Here is a 12,531-nt window from a genome sequence, read left to right as displayed (position 1 = left end):
ACGTATTGTATCATATGGAGTATGGTAAGGAGGTACCGTGTGGAATAAATCACAAGTTGAAGCAACAGCTAACAATGTTGACCTCTCCAACTGCAGGACATAACTGATGGCACTGAACTGGGATAGGTCATTTAAGGACTTGTTCCTCAGCCTTCCACACTACTCTATCATGCTGCCATTCTTGTTTTCTTTATACACTGACAACATGTAACACACATTAATAATTGCACACATGCTGTTATTTGTCTTAAAACATTTCACTGGATTATTGTAAGATCTTACTTTTTTGTTGTATCCTGCGAGCCGGGCATAATAAATTGGGGGCTTGTCCAGCCTACACTGTGATTGTGATTGAAGTAAATGCAAGAAAATAGTAGTGGAAGCCATGACCTTAAAAGGGGTGGAAGTAGATCTAAATGACACAATACTTTAAGGTAATTAGAGAGCTTATGTGCTGTTACATGGTTATAAAGCACATTTACAGCCTCAAAAATCGATAATGTTCAGGTTGAAAGCACCTTCATCTTGGCTGTTTATCAAAACGCTGTGTACGCTGTACACCCATGACTGCATCCCTCGATATCGAGAGAACTCTGTTGTGAAGTTTGCAGACGACATTTCCATCATCGGTCAGATTTCAAATGAGACTTCATATTGGGAGGAAATCAATAATCTGTGCGCAGAGAACAACCTACTGCTCAATGTCAGCAAAACCAAGGAGCTGATTGTTGAAAACAGACAAAGACACACACTCCTGTCTACGTCAGTGGAGCTGAGGTGGAGTAGGTGAACATTTTAAGGTTCCTGGGAATCAGCATCACAGAGAACCTGACATGGTCATCTCACATCTCCATGCTGGTGAAGAAAGCTCAGAAATAGCTGTATTTCTTAAGAAAACTTAAGAAGGCTAAATTCCTGTGCCAAGTTCTTGTCAAATTTTACTGCACTGCTACATAAAATATAGTTTATTTAACATTTTGTGATTGTTACCACTGTTTGTAATACTGATTGCTTTGCAGCAGAAGGGAACTACAAACTTCACACAACCCTGTTATAATATTATGATTAAATTTACCTTGTGCCTTGTAATATTATTATGCCCAGCACTCAGCAACTGTTACAGTCAGTGGTACCGCTCTCCTTTCCTTAGTGTTTCTGCTGTGTTTCTCCCCCTCCTTGGTGTTTCTGTTTTGTTTTCCCCTTTCTGTCTTCTCTGTGTCTGTGCATATGTGTGTGTCTGGGCATGGCGCTCCAGCTCTCCTCTGACCAATCTTCTCTGCACCTGTGATCACCTGTACACCTGAGGCTCATTCCCATAATCAAGCTCCCTGCATTTAAAGCGCAGTCCTTAACTCCAGCCTTTACCAGATTGTTATCAATCGTGGTATTGCATTGTGGCTCCTACCAAACTAGTGAGTGATTTTTGCTTCTCTGAGACATTTTTGGTTCGTAATTTTTTTTGTCTATGCTCCAGATTCTCGCCACCCTTGGAGAACTGTGCCTCCCTGCCTTGGTTCCTTTTCCAGTGTGCTCAGCTTCTTGCACAGCTCTCGCCGTTTTCCAACCTCGCAGAAGAACTAGAAGCAAGACTCTGTATTTTGCACGTTCTTAGCTGTTGTCAAGAAATTGGACAGCAACTTTTACTTCCTCTCCCTGTCCGTGTTTTGCACTTAGGTCCTAGAATTCCTTACGCTACAACAAAGACACTGCAATTGTTTTTGACTTGCATCAGCTATATCTAATGGGCAGTCAAGAAAGCTCACACAGGCTTTCTACATCAACAAAAGCACAACTAACAAATGCGTATCTTGAAACCTGAAGAACTCAACTCACTACGTTAAATGTGTCTGCCTTGAACTTACAAGTACATTCCTGGTTATAAAGCTGAAGGTTGCGGCCAGCTTAATACTTTCCACTCTGAGATAGAAGAAATCAATCAGATTATGAATATATCACACAATTCAAGACGTAGAGATACTGTAGAGTAGGTATGCTATTATATGCTGCCAAAAAGGTTTTTGCATTGGAGTAGTCTCTACATAGTAATGTAAATGACAAATGGTCCCAGCAGATTTCCCTCTTGTGTTTTTTTTTAAAATAATGTTGTGTGTATATAAGAGATTTTGTTCTGATACACACGTTGAATTTTTTTCGACACTCTCATGGCTAACAAGGAAACAAAAGGACAGCAAAATCAGAGATCTGTATTTCTATGCCTTAGAGCTGTGTAACAGGAGCTTTTGTGTGATCGGTTGAGGAATTTCAAGGATTCTTTTTGATTACCCAACTGCAGGTCTGAGAGGAAGCGATCAGAGCTCACAGTCCCAACAGCACATAGGAGCTGCTTGAAACGCCAGGAGCTGCTAGTTCTTACTCCGGTGTACAGACAAAGGGGTAAAAGGTAAGAACAAAGCAGAACTTGATCATGGCCCCCATCATTAAAGCTCATTTAGACATTTGACTCAAAATTTATAGCTTTTTATAGACCATATCATTCTAGTTTTCTAATTTGAAAAGGAGTCAGAAAAATTAAATTTCTTTAAGAGTGTTATACCAAAAATAAAACAACAAAAAAAAATCTAGACGGTAGAACAAAAATCCTAAGGGATTTTCCTTCCAGCTACCCAAAACACAGCCCTGTTTGATGTGTGAAATATGATGAAACTAGTGTTATCTTTCAAATCAATGCATTAATTAATACGTAACAGCAAAAATAGAAAGCGATAGAAACCTCAGTGATTTTATTTCAGTGTAGTTTGAACTGCAGTTGCTGGGGGTTAATGTTCACCCAGTGTGAAATATCATGAGCCATATCCAGATTTATGTAAACAATCAGGGTAAGAGCTTAATTATGCGGCCAGAATGCCTAGACTTTATGGAACTAAGTAAATCAACATAGATGACTGAAAAAGAACCTATCCAGCTGTACCATGAATTCCTTCTTTACTCCTCATTTCCCCTGTTTGTTTTCCTGTCTTGTATCATGTCATATCTCTCTCTCTTCATAGACAGAGGGCTGTCTGTTTCCTGATATGTGAGGCAGCACATGTCCAACAAGAGGTGGGTCCAACTGAAATGACTCCTGAAATATCCATCAGCATAAATTACATCTTTGGTAGTGCTGATTCCCTCTTTTGGACTAATGAAGTTATATGCCCCTGCACAACTACCAAGACGCCTGCTAATGTCTTTTAATTTGCAAAGATAATTGCAACACGGTTCCACTTAAAAATCTATACATGCCAGGAAATGAAGCTAAAACCGACCAATCCACATGGGTAATTGTTTCTCCCTTAGATTCTCTAATGTATAGCTGCATATCAAGGGTCTAATGACACCAATCAAATGATATATGCACTAATGAAGCAGTCAGGGTTGACATGGCATGTGCAAAGGTTATAAAATAAGGATTTGTGCAACTACTTATGAATACTAATCTGCTTATCATTGTTTCTATCTAGCACCTTGTTTGGCAAATGCCAACATTTGCATTTGGTGCCTAAAGGTGCTAGAAAACCAGGCTAGGCTATGCCCCAACATTTGCAAGAAGCCAATGTAACACAGACTGAGAACAGAACATGTTGTGCGTGTTGTTATCTTAAGGTTAGAGGCACACAGATGCACGCATGCTCACTCATATGCATTCAGGGCGAGTAAGAGAAACAATAGAGGAGCAGGCTGTAGTAGACTTGGTGGCAAGGAAAGTCTAGACATAATGAGTTTAATAACGTACAATGTTCATTAAAACATAGCTCACAGCCTCTCCGGAGGTGTCACTCCTGTCAGATTAGTGGTGCTGAGAGATGGCTGGTGCTGAGTGGAAGCAGCCCATATGGTCTGTCTGCTTGACAACACTGTGACCCACAACAGATGTGCTGTTTTTCCTCTCCCCTGATGTTAGGATCAGCTTCTTTGTCACACCTGTGCTTTCTCCCAAGCCACACAATAACATCAACAAATGAGACTGCTGGATTTGCCCTCTGAGTCAACAAAGGATTCTGGGCAGCCACAAAATACATTTTGACTTTATTAGGAAGACTGGCTTCCTTTTGGGCATTATTAGAACAGTGGTAACCTAAAGACAAAGATTAATTATTCCTGTGTGATGTTTGCATGCTAATGTCCAGGATGTGACTTTGGACTGGTTTTTAAAACCAGGATGTGGATGTCACTATTTGTGGATGTCACTATCCCCGTCTCCTAGAAATTAGATCCATAGAATAACTAATTTGTTATGCTGAATAATTCACTGGTAATTTATTTTCTAGTCAAAAAGCAGTGCGTGCGTGTGGTGTGTGTGTGGTACGGTTGTCACAAAGAGATAATTGTGACTACCATTGTGCCAGGCAGTGTAAAGTGTTTGTAAAATGTTCCTGCTTAGTGTATATATTTCAAAACAAGTACTGGCAAATTATTAGTATGAGTGTAATTTATAGGAGACAAGGTTACTATTTAGACCTGTTATCTGGTTGTCCAGATAGTTGGCCTTCCAACAAAAATGTTACTTTGTCACCAAGACATTTTATGGGTAGATTTTGCTTTTTAACTATGTGTGAGTGGCAATTTATAGGGTTATCCAGCCACTTCTGCCAACACTATATGAAATATGCATAAGCTGTCTGGATAGCTGGACGGAAAGCAATTTCTTCAGAACATATAAAGCGCCAATGATCAGTTGCAATATGGACACTCCCATGACAAATGCTATTCTGCTTTCTAGCAGCCATAAAGCTTGTAAATTAGGTCATGTACTACATATGAATGCTACATCTCATTATTAAACCTCCCATCAGGCAGTGTCATTTATCCCCTCATACATATGTGCATCACAGGTATTAAAGAAAATTTGTCAATGTGAAGCATGACACACAGCAGTGATACTAGAGCCGCCAATATTTGTCAGACGTGTATATACTGGAGGTCTGTACATGTCTACTTTTTATGCATGTAACTGTCTATCTTAAGTAGCAGCTGTCTGCTCTCGCTAATCCTTCTGCTTGATTTAAATGTCAATACCTCCTTCATATGTGCACAAGCATAAATCTGTATGGGCAGAGTGGGTGGTAGTGACATCACGGGGGGGGCAAGGGGTGAACGGATCTCGACAGGCGCTCACTACAGCAAAGGATGCTCCAGTAGACCAGTGGCAGTAACAGCAAGGTGCAAAGATGTTAATGCATGTCCCCTGGTGCCATCTGGAAGAAGCAGGGTAGCTATGTATTTATCACCTGAAGGTTCATTCACCATCCTCAATTACACACCCATCTTTGGTGGTCTCTCACCGGATGAAACCTTGAACGAGATGCCGTGAACTTGATGTTGACTGCATTCGAGGCCTGCTAGCATGGTTTTTCAATAAATAGGGGAAACTAGAAACTAGGATGAATAATGGATGACCTAGGGTGCAAACACATAGATTAATGTGAGGTGGAGGAGGGAGGGTGCCAGGGAGGATGCAACTCTATTGGGGTGTTGCCCTGTGAAGTGGCTAGAGGGCTGAGATTCATGATGTCTTGTTAGAAGTGTGCAGACAAATGATTGTTTCCCTGTGCATGTGGGACATACTTTTTGGGCTAGCTCACATTCAGCAGAGAAACAGGAAACATGGGCGCTCTTCTGTCATTTCCTCACTGCAGAGATGTAATTTCTGGGATCACTTAAATATTTGAAGTCCAGATGTGATGAGATCAGAACTCTGCTGCCCGCTCCAGTCTTGAATTTTTTGTGTCTTAGTGAAACATAATTGCAGGATTAAGTATGATTGACGTCCCTGGATATAAGTGTTTTAAAAATGATAGAGCTGTGGGTAGAGATGGGGGGGGGGGGAGTGCTGCTCACAGACTCGTGTCAGAGTTTGGTCCTCAGTCCTCATCCTCAGCCCTCTGCATAACTCTTTCTTTCTGACCTGTCTCTCATGCCATGTTCTTTCACTCCACTCTCCAGACTTGCCATCCCATTTCTCTTGTCCCCATGCATGGAATTCAGTATTCTGTTAGTGTATATCCCCTCCCCCCTCCCCCCTCCGGGGTTTTGCTGTAATGTTCTGTGAGAATCTAGAAGAATTGTTTTAAAAGCTTCAAACGCAATTGTGAGGCGCTTGTCCTTGGTGATTGTAATGTAAATGGTTGAACAAACACTGTAGAGGGAAAAAAAACAACATTGATTTTACATCAAAATTTGATTTCCATCATGTGATTGACGGGCTCACTCGCCTAACCAGGAATACTCAAACACAAATAGATTTAGTATTTGCAAAACAGAAACAACAGAAAGATAATTTTGTGGTGATATGATACTAATTGTAAGAAAACTTGCAAAGAAATGTCTAGTATCAAGTATTCCTGAATTTGAAAATGAATAAATGAGTTAGCTGGGAGGAGATTCTACAACATTAATTTAACGCTGTAATGTCCAGCATTTGACATATTGTGGACAAGTTTATTAAACAATGCTAAAAGCCACAGAGAAAAATACAGTGGCTAAGTGACACCGGACATCAGTTAATGAAGCAAAGAGATTATGCCCTAAAGACCTTCTGTCACAGTTTGTCAAACGAGGAAAGAGGAACTGAAGGGAGTAGACACAGACACCGAGGTAGAGCAGGTTCAGTTCAATGGTTTTAATAATGAAATAAGAGTCCACTGGCTTACAGCAAGGTGAGGCGGGCAAAGGTCCAAACCAAGCAGACAGTCCAAAGGCAAACAAACCCAAAACAGAGCAGGCGATAAACAAAAGGGTAAGTGTCCCGGGAGCTTAAACAATGGAGCTGGTGATCTTAGGCAGATGGCCAGAGGGCTGGACAGGGGCGGAGCAGGAGTCCTCAGGTGGACGACCTTGGGTCAGAAGAAAAGTGGAGTGGCGGCAAAGGTGGTTCCCTTTAGGAGGCCGGCGAGTAAGGCAGAACCCCTCTAGAGGTCGAGCTGGAGGCAGGCAGCAAAGGCAGGACCCCTCTGAAGGCTGGACATGGAAATCAGGACCAGAGTCTGGTGGCTACAGTGCAGTAGCAGAGCAGTAACAGTGCAGTAACCAGAGACCAGCAGCTGGAAATCTGAGCAGGATACCAGTGACAGGGAACCAGGAGCAAGTGTCTGCTGGGCCAACAATGAGGAGCAGGGAGTAGGTGCTGGCAGGACTACCAACTAGAAGCAAGGAGCAGGAGTCCGCCTGGAAACCGGACAGGACTGGTGGTACTTCTGTGGTACAGGGCAACTGAGTCTCTGGGGCACTGGCCAGTATACCGTAAATTACAAAATCTTAATTTCAAAACTGTTCAGTTTGTCAAAATAGTCACTGTCTTGGTTTGACTCATATTTAAAGGTTTGTGAACAGTGTTTCCTAACGTGATTATTTGATTAATAACGTCAAGTCTTTTATTTATTTATTTTTTTACAAAATTGAAACTTGATTGAATTGTCTAGGGTCCCATCCTTTTCAGATTGTATATTTAGTGACCTTTCAGAAATATGCCCTAGTACAGATGTTCAGATTTATGCTACGACATTCATGTATCTAGCAAAAACTGTGAAGCTAACCAAAATCAGATTGGCTTGATCCCTCCTGTTTGACCACTAAGAAAACAAAATATATCTCTTTTTTTTTTTACCATTAAAAAGCTACCTGCAACAGAATCTTTGATCAAGTAACAGAAATACTAAGGGATCATTTTAGATTCTCAGTTAAATTTTAAAAGATATTTGAGTAAAGTGGCAATTGTCAATTTCCATTCTGCAAAACCTCTTTTGCTCAGATAGCTTTTTCTGTGAAAGGAGCAAGTCCTGGAACTTGAAATTTGCAGCAAACTTTTAAGAGATCTGCCAATTCCTGTACTCATGTCTAGTTTTTAAACTTAGCTTTCTTTAAGTAAATGTGCTTTAATGTATTTTGCTGTGTTCAGTTTACATGTTTACCTCGCTGTTTTAATCTTTTATTTTCATTAAAGCTGTTCTAGGGACAAGAGTTGCATGCTAGCATCCGCTATAAACACTATGATGCTTTCAGTCTGTCTATGTATACTGTATCTGTTTCTATCAAATAAACCATAAGTAATTTTCCTCTTCCTCACAGGTGGTCTATTGTTTGAGAAGGGAATAGGAGCGAGCTGTGTTTGTTTGAAGTATTATTTTTCATCAAAGTATCTCATAACATATTCTCCACCCTCAGTTTGATGTGCCAAGTTTATAGCAGTCTGCTGGATCTTGTAAGGATTATCACTCACTACGCCACATTGAAAGTAAGGAATAAATACCAATTAGTGTGTTTTTTGAGGAGAGACCATACTTAGAGGGTGGTTTCCAAATCAATAACCTTGTTAACTGAGCAACAGCAGCGCAGTGTTGCACCTCTCTGCGCTTGGAATTAGAGATTGGTAGCATACGTGCAATCATGATGGAGAAAATAAAAAGACAAAAATCTCTTCAGGCCATGACATTGATTAACCATGTCATGTTGTGGATGAAAGCGAGGCCGACACATGGAATAAATGTAAATTAGCAGATTTCACTGGGGGGAAATTATGTAGAAAAGTGCCTTTAAAACATCTGAAGCAGAGTTTGTTGTTGCAGACCTTTTGCATTCCCTCCCTGTGGATAATAACATTAACACAAGTTAAAATGTCACACAAAGGGGGAGTTCTGGTGGCTCAGTGGTCTCAGGCACAAACTATAATCACGTAACTGCAAAATCCTGGGCATGAATCCAGCCAAGGACCTTAATCATGGGTCATCTTGCTCTCTTTTCAAATATTTCCCATTGATCTTATCTGATAATCATCTAAGAAAGGCAAAAACACATCTAACTATTTTCTAATTTAGACTTTTTCCTATACATTGGCTAAGGGGATAACAAAATTAAAGGTAAAAGAAGTAGCCTACTCAAATAATTTACTTATGGAGAAATGATGGTTTCTTACAACCCGGGTCTCATTTTCATTGCTTTGGCCACCACGCTATCATTACATTAACCAGTGTGCCCTATAAGTAGTGAGGCAGAGAATCCAGTATGAGATTAGGGTGGCGGATAGGCAAGGAGATCAGACTTTCATACAAGAGATTGGAATTTGCATCCCGTCATCATTCTGCAAATAATGTTGTCACAAAGTTGCAATTTACTTTGCCGCAATCTTCCCCTTACCATATAACCTGACCCAACATGTCTTATTTGCTTACCCTTACTGTAACTAAACCATATTATTTTTGCCATAACCACCTTTGTTCTCTAACCTTAAGCAAACCATACTTGCCGTTACCTACTTACTGTTTAAACAGAACCCGATGCTAGCCTATACATGTAATCAGATATACATTTTAGTTTTGCCCAAGGACACTAAAATATGTTGACAGGAGGAGCTGGAGATCTACCAACCCTGTGATCAGTGAACAACCCACTCTAGCTCCTGATCCACAGCTGTAAGTGTTTGGACCCCATCAGCCAAAGGGGGCAATAAACCAATTCAATCTTGGTATCTTGGTTGTGAACAGGTAAGGATGAAATCTAGCTTTCATCTGAAGTGATTTCAAATTGTATGCTTCTGAGAACAGGTTTCAAGGATGAGGACAAAGTGGTTGGTTTAGCAAATTCACATGTGGTTTATGTCCAATAAACAGCAGCACACAGCCCCTTAATGGGACGCATCCAGGACTGTCCTCCATTTTGAGGATAAAAAGGGAATAACTGGCCAAAGCTTTAACCAAAATGTCTGTAAACATATATCACAGTTTGCTGAACGACCTCCTGGTTCAAGTTTGACCAACCATACTTGCAATGAGGAACATTTAAGGCGTGCTGACTTTCTGTTATAAAGTGGAAATAATCAGTTGGCTTGTTAACACCTATTTGGTGTGTATTTTCAAAACTGATGGTAATGAGGGCCAAAACCTACAAATTAAGTATTCTGCCATACAGAAAACTGCAGAAAAGAGGAGATAAAAAGTAGAAAAGGCCAGACAGCAGCAGACGATGTTGCAGAAAACCTTCCAGGTTACCTTGAAAGGCAGGCTGGAATATAGCAAACACAAAGTAAAGATGGAGCGGAAACATCCTGACAACATAAGTATAAGGCTAAGAGCGTTCTTTGGCTGTCAGCAGCAGCTTGATATACAATGTGCTCTATTAGCCGAGCAGCTTGCAATCAAGGAGGAGTGTGTGATTGGGAATAAAACTCTGAGAATGGAAAGTAGATCAAATCAGGCAAGAAAATACGGAGAGCTGCAGCTGGATGAGATGTTAGCGTAAATGACACATCAATCACTGTCTATTCCCGCATTCTTGATCCCGTTACATAGGATCCTCGGTGGGAGCTGTACTAGTCTAAGTCCACTAATTAAACTATGATTAGGTTCCACTAATCAAACTTCTTACGATTCCTAGATGTTCAGCAAAGTCAATTACATCATATATGAAGTTGACTTTCTCATTACATTTTTTTCCCCTTGCAGTTGTTAAATTAAAGCAAGAGCTGAGTGCATTCAGTCTGGCTTAATCAAGTGGGAACTACCAAAGCCCCGTGACTCTGCAGAAGGCAATCTCCCTGAGCCTCTCAGCCTATTGCTATGAGCCATGGCTTCATCAGGCTTATGAGCACTGTGTCATATCTGCATTACAGCTGATGGAGGTAGCAGCACCACTCTGAAAATACCCCTACTGTCTGACTAATGAACTAAGTATGGTCCAATCCACAAACTCCACTAATGGTGCAGAAAACAAGTGGAAAAGACATCTTGGTGCTTCCCACAACCATAACGTATCTTCAGCTTTATGAATGATTTAAAATAGCATCTGTAGATGCGCATCAGCTGTCAGGAGATGAAAGCCTTGATTGGCTCACAAGACTTGATGAGAGACCGTAGTAGCTTGGTGTTCTGGGACAGAGAATAGAGGCAAGCATGGAGACCAGCTGTCGCACTTACTGCCGGCACCACAGTGCGTGGCGATAGGGGGCCCAGGGCACAGAAGGATGCTGTGACAAGAGTAGGAAGGAATCCAGCGTCTCAACCACTGTGCTCAGCATTCCCCGGGTCTTCTGTGCTCAGGATATTTTATATCCGCTTTCAAATAACCCAAAATCGATAAGGTTTCAATCTTGCTTTATCAGACCAGGCCTGGGAGGGCTTTTTTTCCTCTATCATAATCTGGACACTTCAAAAGATAGGGGAGGAGCTCTCGCCTCACATTTTCTCAATAACTGTGCCAAAGCGCTGTCGGTTTGATGTGCACTAACTCAGCTTCTCAAAGGGTTATGAGCTGTGCCCTACATTTCTGTGCTTGGACTTCATGGGGCGTAAAGGCAAGGACTGTCATATTCCATTATTGACATGTGTGCATCATACACATGCCTGTACATGCTGGTATACTAATAAAGACTGCATTCACTCTGTCAAGAAACATGTCCTTGATTTTAGATTTTTGACATTTGACATTGATCTAATGATCAAGGTGTGAAGACAGCTAACCTGTGATGGGGATGCATTATATTGAAGACTTTTTGGTTTGTACCAATTTCTACAGTAAAAATACATATTGCATCCAAAGGTGCTTACACATTTTCAAGACATTTTATCTGAATTTTATATCCAAACTTTGGTGTGTTTCCTGCTGCAAAAAAGAGCGTAACCAATGCACTTGAGGGTTTAGTTGCCACAACCACAGCTCAGAAAATCTTCTAGTGACAAATGGTGAGAAGTTGCAAATGCTTTGCAATCCGATTTTAAAAATTTTGTCATAATAAAAATGAATTCACCAATAAATCCTCTGACATATTTATATAGAAATATGAATACTGTAAAGAATTAGCAGTTCCGATCTTCATAAAATGTGGAACACTTATAATCTATCTGGTGATGATAAGAAAACTTATCCACATGAGAAAATTGTCATATACGCAGATGCAGCAAAGTCAATCACCTGCCTTGAGTAGTATTTAGGAGGATGTCTCAGGTTGAATCAAAGGTTGAAGGTAAAATGGGTTCAACCACGCATATATATATACATATGAGATCTTCTCCACATTGCTGTCAGTTCATACTGGTATCAGATGCATCCTAGAATAGACGGAACAGTGATCCAAAAACATCAGATATAAGCAGCGATTCAGAACTGAGCATGAAGGTCTGGGGTATGAATGTAGCCAAACACACCCACTCAGTCACATACAAATTCAGTTTTATTCCATTGAGCCTCTCTGCTCATCTTGCCGGCAGCCCCCAACGCTGCCGCTGGTTAAGAAGAAGGGAGATGAATAGTATGGCTGATGCGTGGCACAGCCCAGGAGAGGCTATAAAAAAAGCTATCTGACATAAAACGTGAAATGGAAAGTTCAGCCTTTTCCTGTGTGTGTGTGATCAAAGGGCAATGGTAAACCAGTATCATGTGGCCTCACCACAAGGGTTTCTGTGAGGTCAAGTCATTACAGTGTCTCATGGATATCCAGTTGTACTTCGCTAAAAGTCTGTACATGGGATGAAATATGACACTTCAAAGATGGAAACTAGTAGGGAAGCTACATATCAAGTAAACATATTTATGGTACACAGTACA

General features: G+C 40.8%; 1 long non-coding RNA gene across 1 annotated transcript; it reads left to right on the top strand.

Annotated features, from left to right (window-relative positions):
• Positions 1 to 1,332: 1,332 nt before the first annotated feature.
• LOC119885419 lies at positions 1,333 to 4,278 on the top strand. Its single transcript, XR_005441339.1, has 3 exons — positions 1,333 to 1,412; positions 2,294 to 2,401; positions 3,009 to 4,278. It is a non-coding gene; the product is annotated as an uncharacterized LOC119885419 (long non-coding RNA).
• Positions 4,279 to 12,531: the final 8,253 nt, after the last annotated feature.

This window comes from Micropterus salmoides, unplaced genomic scaffold (assembly GCF_014851395.1).
Source record: "Micropterus salmoides isolate LMB-PRFRI ecotype aquatic unplaced genomic scaffold, ASM1485139v1 Ms_hic_scaffold_4, whole genome shotgun sequence".
NCBI lineage: Eukaryota > Metazoa > Chordata > Actinopteri > Centrarchiformes > Centrarchidae > Micropterus > Micropterus salmoides.
This window is presented reverse-complemented; position numbering and strand designations above follow the sequence as displayed.